General features: G+C 37.4%; 1 non-coding gene across 1 annotated transcript; it reads right to left on the reverse strand.

Annotated features, from left to right (window-relative positions):
* Window positions 1-7,591: 7,591 nt before the first annotated feature.
* LOC142452214 (small nucleolar RNA SNORA21) lies at window positions 7,592-7,727 on the reverse strand. Its single transcript, XR_012785243.1, has one exon. It is a non-coding gene; the product is annotated as a small nucleolar RNA SNORA21 (small nucleolar RNA).
* Window positions 7,728-12,657: the final 4,930 nt, after the last annotated feature.

The raw sequence follows: 12,657 nt of genomic DNA on the forward strand, positions 1-12,657 counted from the left end.
ACTATAAAGGTAGATATTATTTAGGAAAAAAAGCCAAAGAGCTGTCCTAGAAAATCTTCTAAGAAAAGACTATGATTTCCATGATTTTTTGGAAAATTTATACTGGCTCTGCTGGACTCTCATGTAAAGAACAGGCATATGAAAAATTTCTAACAGTAGCTGATCACATCCAGCATGAAGTTGATTTGCCCATTTTTTCTTGTTGAAGTCAACCTCTCCCGAAATTCTGTAAACCCAATACAATCATCATTTTTGCCTTAAAGCTAAATAATGCAGTTCAGACCACCCGGCAAGCAAAGAGCTTGAACCAAACTAAACTTGAACCAAGTCGATCTGGTTCAAAAAAACTGCAGTTTTCAAGACTAATCAGAGGCTGAATAGTTTTACATCTTGACACCATGTTCTGGCCACTTTAAAATTTCCAGTGTTTTCAACTACACCTGTTACAAACTATGATCATCGTCTCTAGACTACAACAGCTTTCTAAAATTTTTCTGTGATCCTCTGTTGCCCCTTCCCATTGTATTCTCCACTTTCTCTGAGTTTCCATTCTGAACACAGACATGCTTTTGACATCCAAATGCTTAAAAAACCGTTAAGGACTCCCCATTTTCCTATGAGTAAATCCAGAGTCTTTAACATGATTGTATCCTCACCTACCTATCTTTTATTCCCCTTATTGTATATTCCACTCAGAGTGCATGGCTTTTAAATTTTATTTCTAGGTCCTCAATTATGATTTGCTTGTCTTGCCCTCCAATCCTTTTGCTTGCTGTTTGATCTACCACCTGCCATTTTCTCTTGAAGAAGTTGGCATTACTCCTCCTCCATGCAACTATCTCAGGGTAGTGACATTATAAACTGTTAGATTCTGCTGTTATGTGTTCCCTTAGTAGTAAATATCTCTCTGGATTAAATATTAATCACAGCTCTTCCTGAGACTTTATGTTCAAGGAAGCTGGGTATCATGACAGTCATGCCCCAGGCACATTCTAAATACATAGTACCATCTCTGAGACTGCTCATTAGAATTTCACTTTGTACCATTTGAATGATAAATGAGTTGAAGGGATGTTCCTTGCCTGTAAGGATCATAGAATCTCTTGGAAAGTGGAAGAATACACACACACACACACATAAATGAAACAACTAAAAATAAAAACTGCATTGTCAAATTCCAGGCCCTTTGATTTAGTCAGAAAAGTAGAAATGTACACTGAGATTATATACAAAGGTTCATGGATTTAATTGTGTCTTCCATCCCCCCAAATATGGATGAATTTTCCTAGGTCATAATTCTCATTTACAGTTATGTCATGACGTGTTTTGGCAGCGATGTACTGACGTAATCATTCTCCATGATGTGATCTGATGTGCGCATCTGATGTGTGTAAGAGTATTAGGGTTGAGTCACCACTCATACCCATATCACAGCCCTGGTCAGACATGAAGTGAGGTCCCCAAATGTGGCCTGTACCATTGTATAGGAGTTAAAGAGCAACAAATATTAGCAGAGACGAGGGGAGTGTTACCACCAGAAAGAACAGCCAGGCAAAAAGAGTGTTTTCTGGACCATAAGTCCCTGTGCTGGGAACCTCCTCAACCCAAGCGGTCATGGATGCCAAGGCACAGGGAAAACTCCTGAGTAATACTATGTCCACAGATGTTGAAAGGAGGCAAGGATCTTACTCCTAAACTGTGATCCAACAGAGGAAGTCTTCCACTTGAGTTAGTGTCCTAAATTTGGACTTTTAGTCACCTAATTTTAAGAGAAAAAATTTCTTCTCATTAAAGCCACCTACTTGTAGTATTTTTGTTACAGGAGCTCTAGATTAGAATATAGGGCATAGTTAAAATAATTCATACAATTTTTATTCAATATTTTGGTAAAGGTACAGATTATATGATAGAAGCAACTCTTTTAAATGTGTTTATATGATCCTTATTCTGTGTTCCTACTGTACTTTGTATATGCCTCAATTACAAAAAAGGAACACTATTTTGTGATTATTGGACTGTTGGTTCTGTACTGTTCTTCAGGAAGAAACTATTCAGTTACATCTCAAATTGCCAGTGTCTATTATATTGTATGGTACATAGTGAGCATGCAATAAATGTTCTTAAGGGGCTAATTATGTGGAAAAATTAATCTATAACTTAAGTAAGAAGAGGCACAATGATCTGACATTTGAAGAAAGGAGACAGAGTATGACAGTAGACTGGGCGTGAGAGACTGGATGCTTGGACTAGTGGTAGGCACCTTATGCTAGAAAGAAATGAATGCATCATATTGACTATTAGGATTTAGGGGCTGGATGAGAAAAATAAGTAAGAAACATATAAGATGCTGATTACCTGCCACAGATTGAAAGGAAAACTGGAAGGAGAGATGATAAACTTTCTTTGAAGAATATCAAGATGGTGATAAACTACAGATTCCTGATAAACTAGGTAGGATATTGGTTAAGAAGTCAGAATCAGAGCTAATCAGGAGTTTTTCAAGCAGAAAAATCATTTATCATGACTCTTTGTCCCTTATCAGCATTTTTCAACAAAATAACCAACAAACTACTAAGGAACCATCATGTTATAGAAGACATGGAGGCATGCAAAAAAAACAAACAACTTCATGACAACATTAAATGAAACTTGCTGAAAGGTCATATACCACAGAATGATTTTCTCTACGGATTTTGGGATTATAAGAGATTTTGGCTTTTGTTTTGCTTATCTAAATTCCTAAGGCTTCTAAAAATTATGATCATCTTTCAAACAGTAACAATGAATCCTCATGCTACTATAAAATTATTAAAAGGATAATTGAGTACATATTTGATGTTTTCTGAAATTTTCTTTAACCATTAAGGCAAGATTCCAAATTTGGAATATTTCCAAATCTCACGTGTGCATATGAGACAAAACAAAGCAAAGCCAAACCAAGTATTTATTTGTGAAATGTGAAGATGGAAAACATGACAAGCTACCCATCCTTTACGACCATCAAGCTTCTTTCCTTTACAATATCATTTTTAATTATGTTCTGAAGCGGTATCTTTATTTTTAAATTCGCATAGTACACTGGATAATATATACACCTCAGACTCACTTGACTGCATCACGGTTGATGAAAATAAACCCTTCCACTTCCCACTCTTCCCTTACAAACACCTATTAACTATGCAGCAACATTAAGCATATTTAAAATGGATTGCTTTATAAGCCCTTGGTTGTAGCTCACTCAAGCTTTGCCTGTGTTTCAGACACATGATATGTAAAATGGCATCTTTCCAAATCACACCGAGCCTCTGCCTAACTGTGGGTCTGCCTGTTGCTTACCCTGCAATTTCTCCTTGGCTTCCAAATACCCACCCACTGGCTCCTGGTAGAACAAAGTCAGAGAGTAGTAAAATTCCCATCAGTTTATCCAGCAGCTGGATTTCCTGGGCAGACCTTTTGGTTGGTGAACAACTGTGTCAACTCCAGTGACTCATATCCTCATAATTAGGTACACACAGGGTTCCACATCCTGCATTTGTTTTTTCACCTCCTGCAGTGTTTAAATCATAAGTAAAGGACTTTTCCATCTCGATACCCCAAACAACCTGCTTGCCTGCAGCCTTCGCAAGTCCTTTTGCCAGTCAGTTTTCCCTGTCCCTGTTGATCCCTCTGGCTTTCAAGCAAGGTTTAACCAGAAGACTCCCATCAGAGTCTTTAAAGAAGAAAGATTTCCAGCATGAGTACACTGTATTAATAAATGAAACACAACCTTTTAAAAATGACACTGTCAGAAAAACCCATTAGGCTGTAAAAGATTTGAAGTAAACATCAGATTTTAATATCTACCGCTGCTTAGGATTTTCTGAACTGAAAAATCCCCAGTGAGCGCTTAAAACTTCATTACTCCACTGAAAGGTTGTGAAAGGCTATTTAAAGGTTTTCAATTTTGTTGAAGTCTAGAGGTTATTACAGCTGGAAAGAATACAGACCCTTATATTACAGGGGATAAAAGGAATGGAATTTATATTCTCATCTTCCCTGCAGTTTAATCCAGGTCAATTAGATTCATTGGTAAAAATTAGAACAGTTTGAAAGTTTTCTACAGGTTTGATGAAAAAGTTTACTTGGACATCATGAAAAGTATTTCTTTCTGTCTCATATGCTCAATTCTCTTAGCATGAACTATCTCTGCTGAAGCCTCTTATACAGCTTCAAAACTCAAAACAAGAATATAGTGTAAATCTGTAAATGCTACCAAAAAAGGTAACACAGGAAATGACCTTCAACTCAGTCCACCAATAATGATTAGTTGGCAGTAATATATTATTGCACCAAGTTTTATGTTAAATGTCTACATTTTTAATGGAAGGGATGTATGTCCTAGATCTTTCGATTTTATTTTGTCAAATTTTATATTAATTCTGTTTAACCAAGGAATATTAGATATTAGTACATCTGACATTCTTATTTCAAAGGCTCTCCAAATTCTCTATCATGATGGAATAAGACCATACACCCACATAAATTTAAGCTAATATGACCATTACTCAAATATATTCATAAACCACTAATACCAAAGAATAAGAAATTGAAGATTTTTTAACCAATTTCTCAAGTCTGAAAATAACCAAACATGAATCAAGATGCACTAATAATAACTGATCATTGAAGTGCAAAAGTTGGAGAAAAGAAAGAAAATATGGTGAAGAAGTTAGATATAGTGCCCAACTATCACAAAGAGTGGGGTCTGGGGTCTTAAAAGTTGATCTTACAACAAAACATCCTCTATGTGAGACTTCCGCTACGTCCATACAGAAGAAATACACCAACCGCGTGTCCCAAGGATCATAAACAACAAGACCAAGAAGGGAGGAAGGAATTGGATTAGGGTTCGGAGAACCTGGTTTGCAGAAGACTGAGGGGGGGGGCAGTGAAAGCCCCAACTCCACTTGTAGAGTTCCCTTGTGGATTAAGCCTCTGGTGCTTGATTAGGAATGTAAATCGCCTTTCCTTTAGACAGCATATATGGATAAGCGAATTACTCCCGACATAGTTAAGTTGAATTTTAACAAGTTATCATTTGCTTTCCCTTTTGACTCATTTTTGATTTGTTGTATTTTCTATTTATCTTCTGCTTGCTCTTGAATTGAGGACTTTCTGTGTTTTATTTTGTTATCATTGTGAGAGATTTTGTATGATGTTCTTTATGTGAACTCCAGGTTAGGTAAATCTATAGAGAGTAACTTGATTGATAGTTATTTAAAGTTATTATATGGGGAGCTAATAAAGAGGGGGTAGAAAAATTAAGACTATGTTCTAAAATCTATTGTGGTGATGATTGTACAATTCCTTTAATATATTTAAATCTTTGAATTGTATGGCACATAAATTATATGTCAATAAAATGATTTTTTTAAAGTGAAGGATTAGAAGTTGGGCAATATGGTCTTAATCATAGAAATTGGAAGAGTGAACAGCAGAATTTTGCATGGTCAAAACATCTTCATTACAAATACTTTTAGTTTCAATAATATAAATAATGACTATTCAAGTTGACTTGGCCAGTTGGAATACACTGGAATCAAATAGACTATATCTGTGGAAAGAGATGATGAGATATATTGTGAGCAGCCAATCAATTGAAAGGAATTTTCCTTAGAAGTGTGGCCTACTTCCAAAAAATGTGAAAACTGTGGAGAACCTTGCCTGCTTTTTGCTTTGTGTGGATTCTGCATCTGGCTAGCCACCTGGCTTTGTACTTGAGCCTGCTTTACCGCCTATGCATCCTACCTAGTAGTCAGCAAACTGTCATTTGAATCCTTCACTTCTCCAGCTACAGGAGGCAGGAGAAGGCTCCAACCTGACATCTGATCACAGAGGTGTAACCTAACCACATGCACAACTTTGTGAGGGTCTCTCTCCTCCTTTCCTCCCTCTGTAGATAGTCAGTAAAAAAGAAGATGAATTGGTATAAGATGTATTGGCTGCAACAATGGATTCAAACACAGCAGTGCTTGTGAGAATACTGCAGCAGGACTGGGTAGTGTTTGTCTTTCTGCTGAACATAGGATGGTTATGAATCATAACAACCAGACAGCGCTTAACAACAGAAATCTTTATATAGCCAGTCTCTGCATTGAAAATGATTTTGAGCTACTTGTAGGGGCAATGGATTATTTAATGTGATTCTTCTAGCCAAAGTCTCTAACGCCCACCAAACAACCTTTCCCTGCATAAGGTCCTGTCAGAAGGTGGGGAAAGATCTTCATATGACTCACCTATTTGTAATTGTAAATAGGATTCCCTGGAATGGCATCCTGACATATATACAATGAGCCCTCTGAAAAACAGGGGAGGGGATTTCATTACCAGCAAATGGCAGCTGTGGAGTGCATGTTTTTGGATTCAAGATTTCTGCACAGTGAACCTTCTGAACCCACTTAGGGCTATACCATCAGAGGAGCAGCAGCAAAACCAGGAGCTAGGACATGGAGTGATTGATGGACTTCTCTCCAGGGTCAAGTTCAACTGAGTGCTTTTGTTCAGAAGACTGCCTTGCAGATTGGGGTGCCTCTAGGGCAGCAGTTCTCAACCTGTGGGTTGCAATGCCTTTGGGGGTCAAATGACCCTTTCACCGGAGTTGTCTGATTCATAACAGTAGCAAAATTACAGTTATGAAGTAACAACGAAATAATTTTATGGTTGGGGGGTCACCACAACATGAGGAAATATACAAAAGGGTCTCGGCATTAGGAAGGTTGAGAATCACTGTTATTGGGTTCTATAAGTTGGAGTTCACTCCATGGTAGTGGGGCTTTTTTTTGGGGGGGGTTATCCTTTGGGAAAAAATGGTTGGGGGTCACCACAACATGAGGAACTGTATTAGAGGGTGGAGGCATTAGGAAGCTTGAGAGTCACTGCTCTAGGGTCTTAACTGGGAAAGTTGGATTTGGTCACCCTTGGAAGTGCTGTGTGCCTGCCAGCTCAGTCTAACAACAGAGTGGGATTTCCTCTTAGGCTATGTATTAGCAGACCTGAAACCTTATAACACATCCTAGTAAAACTATTCTGAATATTTCTCACTGGTGTTACAACATTTCAACTTCCTCAATAAACTGTTTAATCATGAGTTTTTTTTTTTCTGTGAGTTTCTGGGTAGCCATTGCTATGGGTATGAGAATATAGAGGTAAATTATAGAACATTATGTAAGGCATCACACTATTTAATATAATTTTATATCAATGTGCACTTCCAGCTCTTCCTCCAGCCGCTCACTCTATCTGTCTACCTATTTACCTATCTATCTTTTTTCTGTCTATAAATCGGTCTATCTATCTATTGATCATCTATTTATCTATCCGTGACTGGTATTATGCTGAGAGTTAGGAAGACACAAGGAATTTCAATCTGCGTGAAGTGGACAAGTTAACAGATGTTGCACAGGATGAATAGCAATGCTGTCTTGAAGGTGTCACCTAAGACTAATTAAACCTTCGAGGGGAAATCTAGTGTCTGAAGGTTAGAAAGTTTCTCTGAAGAAATACTTGGGTTATGATGAGAATGAGGCCAAGGAACCATTGAGAAGATTTTTTTTTCTGTCACATCACTGATTGAAGCTGAACAACATGACATGTTGCCTCTTCACCCATAAGTGGTGTTTTTTAATCTGCCCTTTTTGACGGTTCAGTGGGTCACTGGCAAAAGACCCACTGAGTGCTTTTAAAAGGTGGGGGGGATGTTTTATACCTGGTTGAAAACAGAGAGTACCAGAAAGGTGCTCATGTGTGTTTTATTGACAATGTCGAGGCATTTGGGTGTGTGAATCATACCAAAGCATGGATAGCCTTGAGAAGAAGGGGAATTCCAGAACATTTCATTGTGCATGGATCAAGAGGCAATAGTGCACAGAGAATAAGGGAATGCTACATGGTTTAAATCAGGAAAAATGTGGGACTGTGTTGTGTCCTCTCACCATACTTGTTCAATCTGCATGCTGAGCAAATAATCAGAGCAACTAAATTAGATGAAGAAGAATGCAGCATCAGGATTGGAGGATTATGAAGCTGCGACATACAGATGATGCAATCTTGCTGAAAAGTGAGGAGGACTTGAAGCACTTGCCGATGAAGATCAAGGACTGCAGCCTTCAGTGTGGATTACGACTCAAAATAAAGAAGACTCAAATCCTCCCAATTAGACCAATATGTAACATCACGAGAAATGGAGAAAAGAGAGAGAAATGTTAAGGATTTGCTTTCTTTGATCCACAATCAAAGCTTATGGAAGCAGCAATCAAGAGATCCTAGGTTGCATTGCATTGTATAAATCTACTATACAAGGCCTCTTACAGTATTTAAAACCAAGGATATTATTTGGAGGACTAAGGAACAGCTGACCCAAGTCTTGGTATTTTCAACATGCTCATGTGCATAGAAAGGTTGGATACTGAATAAGGAAGACTGCAGAAGAATGGATGCATCTGAATTGTGGTGCTGGCAAAGAACAGTGAAAGTGCTACAGACTGCCAAAAGGACAAACTGACCTGTCTTGGAAGAAGTATAGCCAAGGGCTCCTTAGAGACAAGGATGGCAAGACTTTGTCTTACATATTTTGAATGTGTTGTCAAGAGAGACCAGGCCCTGGATGAGGACATCATGCTTGGTCAAGTAGAGGTCAAGCAGTAAAAGAGATGAAGACCCTCTAGGAATGAACTGACACAGGGGCTGCAACAATAGATTCAAGCATAGGAACAGTTGTGAGGATGGGAAAGGGCTGCGCAAAGTTTCCATCCAGTGCGTAGGACTGCTATGGGTTGGGACCAACTTGATGGTGCCTATCAACAATAAGGCTCAGTCATGTGCAAACACATGATACCTCTCCAGGCTGCGTAGATAAGGGGTTTGGCAGAAGAGGAGCTTGGAAAAGTGAAAATGATTAATGCCTGAGGATAATTATCGTGGGAATGTTTACTTATTTAGGGGATTGTATTAACTATATTTCTGATTGTAAAGTTTTAAAAATATTACATCATCTATAACCCTACCATTCAGGGTAAGTTGTTGATAATATATTGGTGTCTATTATAAATGATTTGGGGTAGATTAGAAATCAAACACCATACATGATGCTATATGTGGCTTTTTGAACAAATAACTAGCTATTTCTTCTTCATCATTTTACTGGCAGAATCCTAATCTATCACTGTATATGCAAGTGTTCCTTAATTGGTAGACGTTTAAAACAATTGTTTTTGACATTATAATAAATGATGCCATTTTCTGAAAACTTCGCTCAAATATTAGCACTTGTTGTTGTTAGAAGTGGAGGCATTAGATAAGAAAGTCAGGATGTCTTTAAGATACTTAGTACACATTATTGACTTTTTCAAAATTATTTCCATGATATCTGAAAAAGATACACAAGTCGTATTTTCACTCACAATAAACATCACCACTAGAAAAATAAATAACGAATGTGAGCATGAAACATAGGTTATGATTGCTTTCATTGTATTTCTTTAAGGAACCAGAGTCCTTGTTGGCCTTTTGTATTTATTTTTCTGTCTTCCTGTCCTTTGACCATTGTTTGTGAAGGGTTTTTAAAGCCCTGCTAAGAACTGGGACCTTGTCCAACTGGCAGTGGGAGTTCTTGTAATTGCACAAAAGTGACCAGCCTTGTGACATCAATAATTTTCCTTCAGTTATTTAGCCAGAGTAACTGTCTTCTCATATGGGTTTATGATAGATGATGATAATAAATGATAATAAATAATAACAGTAACCACAATTTATCATATGCCTATAAAATTAGCCAAACCTACTATCATTGAGTCATTTCCGACTGACAGCAACACGTTATTCCCTAGTGGCTTTCTGAGACTGTAAAATTTTCAAGGAACATAAAGTCTCATCTTTCTCCACTGGAATGACTGATGGGTTTGAACACCTAACCTTGGCATTAGCAACCCAATGTATGACGCGCTAAGCCACCAGGGCTTCTTTATATGCCTACATGTACCAGCATTTGCCAGATATTTCCCGTGTTATTTTAATTAATTGCCACAACTTTCTAAGGTAGTTATTACAATTTTTGCACCATTGGTGAAAGTATAGGTGTGCCAAAAACTCATTTTTCTTCCTTCCTGATCCACTAGAGAACTAACATAAGGCACTCTCCCATTTAATAATAAACCTTCTGGGATTGTCCATGTGACTAATTTAAATGCTAAACCTTACCATCACTCAAATATAAATGAGTTTCATTCATTTGTATAAAACTACAAAAACTGATTTTAAAAAAATTTAATGTCTGACTTGTATCATAGAGAGAGGTGATTTAATGGATGACCTGTTAGGAGAAGCCTTCTAATTAAAGTCATTAGGTAATTAGGTTGTTCAGATATGGGAAACATCTGCAATTTCTCTAAGAAATGGCTCTTCAGTTATAACAAAGAATTTATGGTATATATCCAATTTCAAGAACAACTAAAGCTTATCCAAAATCAAGAAGCACAACATATGAGCTACACAATGCTGTCTTGAATTACAGATTGCACTGAAGCATCCATTTATTTGGATATTCTCAAACATATATTGGCTCCTAGTAGGTGCTACAAATTGGGTATGTAACAATGTCCTCATAGAGGAAGAGAGAAGCACAAATAATCTTGCAGATGCCTTTAGAATTTTAAATTGTGATTAGTGCTTTCAGGAAAACTACAGGCTATGTAAATGAAAGGAAAGAAGACAGCTCTGGAGAAGTGGCGTTTGACCTGAGATTTGAAGGACAATTTGGAATAGATTGGGGAGACATGTCTCCGAATGGGGAGGATTTGATCAGCGCAGCTGGAATTCAGGTTAGGGTAGGAATACAATAGAGAAGTGGAAAGCAAAGAGGTCATGCAAGACCTCATGAGACATTAATATTTCTTTTTCTGGTGTTTTCCTAAGGAGAATTTCATGCTTTTTCCCTTTTTTCTTAAGCAGGGGAGTAGCATGATGCTAGTTTCCTCTAAGAAGCTATATTTGGTTAATATAAGAAGAAGAAACAGACAGAGAAGAAGCAGAGGGAGATAGGCTTGTCAGGAGATGAGGAAGTAGTATTGCATGTTATAATGGTGTCTTGGTATGTTATCATGGTATCTTGGATAAAGGGCAAAACACAAGAGATGAAGAAAAAGCGTGTATTGATTCAAGATGTAGAACATAAGTGAAAATGAAAATGGCTCTCATGGATTTGAGTTGTCAAATGTTCACAAAGGGAATAGTGATATTGTGAGCGACTGAAGAATATGCATATATCTATACATACATTCATATGTACATATATATTAGAAAAAAGAAGTCTCAATAAATTGAACTAAATAAAGAAGAAAATATTTTATTAAAAAATCATAAACCACAATTTAAAAAGCCTTGAAAACAATACTAATAGAGCAAATCAGGGGTAGGTCAAAAGACCTGCAACACATACAACGCAGGTTGACAAGCTATGTCCTGTGAACCCAATCTGGATTTGTAAGTAAAGTTTTAAGAAAATTGATTTATTGGCCTATACCTCAAATATCATACAATTTAATCAATTATATTAAGAAGGGTTGTGTAATCATTATTACAGTTAATTTTAGAATATTTTCTTCTTATACTCATTTTTGTTAGATCCCTATTTTCCTCCAGCCTCCCTGCTACTTCCTGATGTAATTATTAATCTAGTTATTAGCACCATAGATTTCCATATTCTAGATTTGATATACAGAAAATTATACAAAAGACAAACAGGAAATGCACAAACAATAAACCTAACAATAACAAAGCAAATTAGAGAAAAAACTCAAAAAAAGAAAGTCGAAAAATATTAGAACGTGAAACAACTTTAAAATGGCTCAAAGGGGAGATCAAATGACAAGATGTGACGTAAATTTTAACCTTGCTACATCTGCCATAATGGATCTTACAGTGCTTGCTGTCTGTTAGCAAGGCAGTTCATGTCCCTGGGCAATGTTCAGAGGAGATTCCAGAAGCTGAATCCATATGCGGACCCTGCCAGGGGATTGTGGACTTCTGCTGTTAACCATAACCTTCTGAAATGAAGCTATGATATTATTCTCACCTTTGTATTTGTATTTTTTATTTACAATCCTTAAATCACCCAGGCTGATATGCTTCTTCCATGCCGGCTTAGGTGATGCCTCACTTAGATGTCTGCTAGTTTGAATACAAGGTTTTAACCCCCAGACACACTATTCTTTCTGAAAGCTTGTGACTCTCTGGTTTCCTCACCACACGGTGCTGTAGGATCTCTGTCTTCGGTGATCTATCTGTTCATGGGGGGAAAATATCAAGTACGGTTATTTCATAAGCACTTATTTCTCTTCGCTTGGAGCTAGAATTAAGCAAGATCCCCAAATGCATTCATATAGCTCTGGTTTATATGCTTCTCCTCTTCATTTTAGAGGCACCGTTATCATTTTATGATCAAGAACATTATAAACCGTCTCTCCCTGTGTATTCAGTAACTCTAGTTGAGGTGACCTCAGCACAATGTTGCACGGCTCCAAGAGGAAGGCCTTCTGCCTCACCCCTTGTCTATAGAAAGTGATCCAGCTGAGGAGAGGTCTCTTCTGTCAAAGTGGTTTATAAGACATACACTGAGTCGGTTCC

Source organism: Tenrec ecaudatus, chromosome 6 (genome assembly GCF_050624435.1).
Source record: "Tenrec ecaudatus isolate mTenEca1 chromosome 6, mTenEca1.hap1, whole genome shotgun sequence".
In the NCBI taxonomy this organism is placed as follows: Eukaryota; Metazoa; Chordata; class Mammalia; order Afrosoricida; family Tenrecidae; genus Tenrec; species Tenrec ecaudatus.